Genomic DNA, 5,615 nt, shown 5'->3' with positions numbered 1-5,615 from the left:
TCATTTATACTTTTCCTCAATTATTGCAAATGCAACACGATGTAACATTCACATTTTAAAATATTATCAGTCTAAATTCCAACTTCTATCATAGTAATATTACAAAATAATCAATACAGCGGATCATTTGTTTCTATTTAAATTGTTTTCCATAGTAATTCATGATTTGAAAAAAAAACAATATTAAACTAATTCTGACTGGAAGACAAGGAATATTTGCTACACCTTATCTAAATGGTAGAAATACGTTGGGCTCCAAGCTGAAGGCTCGGAATCCGCATTGGGTTGCTGAATCATAAAGAGTGAGGACCTGGATTTAAAAAAAAATCAGTTTCTCCATCCTTAATACTAATTTTCGCTTGTTCAACGAAATAGATACATTCTATATAAAATAATTAACATTATCAGAAAACGCCTATATTAATTTAGTCAACATTTCCTGTCGAATGTTCCGAGGGTAGTTGTGTCTACGTGACCTACTTAGCAGACGACATCCCTTGTTTACAAGCGTGTTAGTATGGTTGGCTAAACTGGGTTGGTAACGGAATGTTAGTATTGATATAAAATAAGATAATATCAGGTTTATCAGTGTTGAGGAATACTAATATATTTATCTATTATTGCGCATTCTTTACTACTTCATCTAGGATGTGGTTGAGTTAGTTCGAATATTCTACAAAATAGTAGTAGTAATTAAAAAAAATTGCCCCCGACGACGTAGTAGCAGCTTCGATATTAATTCAAACACATTCAAATGCGCGCCCATTACAATAGGAGCTCCATAATGGTACACTGGTAAAATCATATCCGCTATTAGTGATTGCAATGGCGTCGTCAAGGTGTTGGATGGAGAATCCGACTGTACCCTACCAGCTTTTATTTAGATTCCATACTTATCTCTTACATTTTGACACTCCACATTATATATACATGATATAGTCATAACTTCATTAATTAGTACTACTCATTGCATGATGAGGTAAAGCAATACACTTCAAAGAACAACTGGAGCCATCGAAAATTTGGGTATTGGACTAACCAATCTTGATGCTTGAATATCAGTTTCCAACTGTCGCACGAACTTTAATCTATATGCATGCTAAATATTTACGTCCCATATCCAATTACGATAGATTAACAGAGGCACAAGTTACAAATAACTGGAACTCCATATTTAGGAGCGCTAGGACTATAATAGTATTCTTGGCAAAATATCTTATGTGCAGACTACTGAGACTAGCGTGACCCTTCGTGCATGCAATCCGCCCTTTGGACGTCTTTTTTTTTTTTTTTTTTTTTTTACCTTCTCAAGAAATTTGTGGTTATTGGTATTTGTCTGCGGTAATTATCTGTTAAAAATGTTGTTACTACGAGAAATGTATCTTGTAAAGAATAAAATTTCTTGCATGCGGGAAAGTAAAACAATACCCGCATGGCACCTCGTAAACATCCAAACAATAACACTGAATATATAGTATTCATACGTTGAACATGAGTGAAAGATATTCTTACGAGTTATCAAGCATCTTGAATTTAAGATAATAGTTTCTACGCATTGGCAATGATGATCTCTTCAACATGAAGTGAACATTATAGTTATTAGGTTCTCGATAAAATTGGTTCCTCAAGTTTAGTGAGTAACTTTATATTGCACCTTGCCCTGTGCTTCTATCTTGTTCTTGATAATGGTATATAAACTGATTAATTCGTGAAGTTGCTCATATAACATTCACGTTCTAAGCTAAAATTAGTACACAGTAGAAATCATGTTGCAACAGGCCATACAGTGCACCACTACGTACAAACAGACTTTTTAAAATATGTATACTTGCGTTGTAAAAGATGTTTTGTTATACGTAGAATTGTTGTTCCAACGACAGTAGGCTACCAAATAATAGTACTCGCAGCTCATAGTATTCGAATAAAAATAAGAAGTACCACTGGTTATGAAATTTAGCAGCAAATCTTAGATTTAGCCTAGGTTTATTGCATTGATTTGGCTGGAAAAAATATATAAAGATTCCATAATGTTCCCCCATATCACGTTACATTATATCACTGCACAAAAGCTGCTGGGGGTGGCTATAACGGGTAAAATTGCTCAGAACATCCAATGTAGTATAAGATATTAATTTCTCGGGGGAAAAGGAAAAAAACACAAAGAATAAAGTCATTTGGTGTGGAACACATGATGGGAAAGGAATTGTTATATGGATTTCCGTCATACTTGACGCCGTAAAATTTTTGTCTGAATGTCTTTCTTCTTTGCTTCTAACCGTGGGACAGGGAACTGGTATGAGAAAAAAATAGGTGTTAGATGAGTTGGTGAGGACATGGTGTGCATACATTGCCTGGGTTCTTTTTTGTAAGGGGAAGAAGCTTCTAAGTAATGCATATATGTATATATATCGAGAGAGATGTGTGTGTGTATAAATTGTGAATCCCACATTAGGAGAAAAAATTGTTGAACGGTGATCCGTTTAGTACTATCAATGTGGTTCTCTACAATTAAAGAGGACCTCAGACTGGGGTCGTAATATACGGATCACCAATCAAGTTTTTTTTTTTTTTCTTTCTCTTTCTCCGAATGTGGGATTTGCAGTTTATTTTACGAACGTGTTAAAAATTAATTTACTGAGGTACACACACACACACACACACTTACACACCGGTCGAAGTGACAGCGAAGTTTGGAACTCCAGGAAAAATTCAAGTTTCATCGATCTCAACGACGAGGGAGTGCCTTTGTTGTATTAGTAGGGAAGGGGAAAGCTCTTGGTGTAGTGGGAAGGTGAAGAAAAAGGAGAAAGGGAGGGATTACTGAGGAAAATTGAAGGATATGAGGAAGGAGACGAACGGGCTCCCCCGGACGTCAGAAGAAATGTCAACAAGAGGGCTGTAGACGACGCAGGTGAAGTCGAAAATATCAGCAAAGGCACTAAAACTAGAAATATAGATAAGAACAACACAACAGAAAGTGGAGATAATAATTTCCATGGATTTAATGAAGGAGGGGATGCCAAATTCCCCGGATTAGCAAGTCTAGAGGAAAAACTAGAGAAGTTTATGTTCAGCCAACTTACACGGATTACGCAAAGAGTTCATAAATCGGAAGAACTAAAGAAGGAGAGCCAAAACCTAAATAAAGAAATAGAAGAATTAAAAAGACAGCTAAAAGAAATGAAATATGAGAATGAGGAATTAAAGAATAATAATAAAGAGTCCATGGCAAAAGAAGTACAGGGTTGGAGAAAAGTCCAAGAGAAAACAAATTGTATTTAGAGATATAGTGACACAGCAGATGAAAGAACAAACTAAGGACACAATTATTAAAGTGATGAGAGAGAAAGAGAATATAGTAAGAGACTTAGCGGAAAAAAAAGGAATGTAAGATTATATTAGGGATGGAAGAGAAGCATAATCCAAATAGGACTACAAGAGTAAAATATAAGGAAAAGGTAAACAAGGTATTAGTAGTTCAAGAGGATGAACAAGAAACGGGAAGAAATTTAAGAAATATATAGAATAGGGAAACACAATACAAATAAGACCAAACCAATTAATGTTAAATTCAGGTCACAAACGACAGCAGAGAATATCTTATCAAAAACTGCAAATAGTGATCAGTATAAACAGGTATGGATGAAAAGAGATGTGAATAAAGAGGAAAGAGAGGAGAAAACATGAAGACTAAAAGCTAAGGGGAAAAAACGAGAAAAGAACAGAGTCACACAAAGATAAATTCTATTGGAGAGTAGTGGATATGAAAGTGAGGAAATGATTCATAACAGAGAAAAACGGAAGGGAAGCAGAAAACACGATGGAAGTAGCAGATAATTAATTGTGTCTTACACAAAAATAGATGGCTTGATAACAGGCTTGAACGAATTGAATGATTACCTGTAGGAAAAAGAACCGGGTATAATGGGAATTGTAGAGACAAAATTGAAAAGTCCACTACCACCCAACAATGTAGGACAAGGGTGGGGAACCTTTTTGTGCATGAAGGCCACCTTACAATTCATCGTCCCATATAGAGGCCGCACTGAACATTTTTTTTTTTTTTTCAATTATTTTATCCCTTTTTAGGGCACGGTGTAAGTTTTCCATCCCCTCCTTAAAAAGTCAGTTTTTTTTTTTTTTTTTTTTAATGTACACATGTATAAAAAATAATTGTGTGGTGTATATTATAAGTTTCAAGTGTATAATGATTTCAGACTTAAAAAATATTCAAGGTCTTTAAAAAAAATCATATGTATATCAAAGGCCGCAGGTTCCCCACCTTTGGTGTAGGACATGGTGCATATAATTATTGGATTAGAAACAGAGAGGGGTGGAGTTATGTTCCTGCCTAAGAAGGATATAAATGTAGGGAATGTCACATATGGAAAAAATAGAGTTGATTATGATGGAAGTGGAGGACAGGGATGGGGAGAGCAGGAAGTTTGTAGTAAATTATGTGCCTCCTAAAACGGCTTCGTGGGAAGAGAGAGAACAGAAAAATATTTTAGAAGACACAAGGATAACACTAAGATAATGGGAGATCGAGGAAGAATAGTTATAATGGGTGACTTTAATTGTTAAGAAATCTGCTGGGAAGAGATGACAGTGAAGGGTGGAGACGACCTATGGGGAAATGTACTACTTGATATGATTATAGAACATACAATGACGCAATGAATACAAGATAATACCAGGTATAGAAATGAGGAAGAGCCATCGAAATTGGACCTAATAATCACACCAGAACCCGAAATAGTGGACAAGATTGAATATAAAACACCAATAAGTAAAAGTGACCACATATTGGTTGAACTGGAACTAAATAAGGAAAAATACATGAAAAAACGAACAATATAGAAAGGGAAGATTGATGTATGGAAAAACAAATTTTTATAGAATAAGATAATTCTTTCAAAAAGCAGACTGGGAAAGAATAAACAAGGAGGAAACAACAGTAGAAGAGAAATGGAATATTTTGACAAACATTTATAAAGGAGTGGAAAAGTATGAACCAAAACAAAAACAAGAAAAAGAATATGTAAAGTGTTGGTACAACAAAAGATGTAGGGAGTTAAAAGACAAAAGGGATAAAGCTTGGATAAAATGGAAAAAAGACAAAAGACCTGAAAATGGAAAATGTATACTAGTTATAGAAATGAATATGTACAAGTGTGCAGAGAAGAAAAGAGAAAATATGAAAAAGATGTCATAGAAAAATGTAAAGATCAACCAAAACTATTTTACAGATTTGTAAACAACAAACTGAAAAACAAACAAGAATTAGAGAAACTACGACAAGGAGTTGAATACACAGAGGAAATAGAAATGGCAAAAATTATGAACAAGCATTTTAAATCGATGTTTACGAGGGAGAACATACAGCATATCGAGTGGGAGGAGAAAGTCCCCCCTATGAAAGAGATAGAAGTAACAAGGAATGAAGTAATGAATCACTTGAGTAATCTCGATGTCAGAAAATTGCATGGACCAGATGAAATGGCAAACTGGATTTTGAGAGAATGCAGGAATGAACTAACAGATAAAATACATAGTCTAATAAACAGTTCATTGAAAGAAGGAAAAGTTCCAGAAGATTGGAAAAGAGCAAATAT

The sequence above is a fragment of the Oratosquilla oratoria genome, chromosome 44, assembly GCF_046742065.1.
Source record: "Oratosquilla oratoria isolate Oo_2021 chromosome 44, ASM4674206v1, whole genome shotgun sequence".
NCBI lineage: Eukaryota > Metazoa > Arthropoda > Malacostraca > Stomatopoda > Squillidae > Oratosquilla > Oratosquilla oratoria.
Note: the sequence above shows the minus strand (reverse complement) of the source record.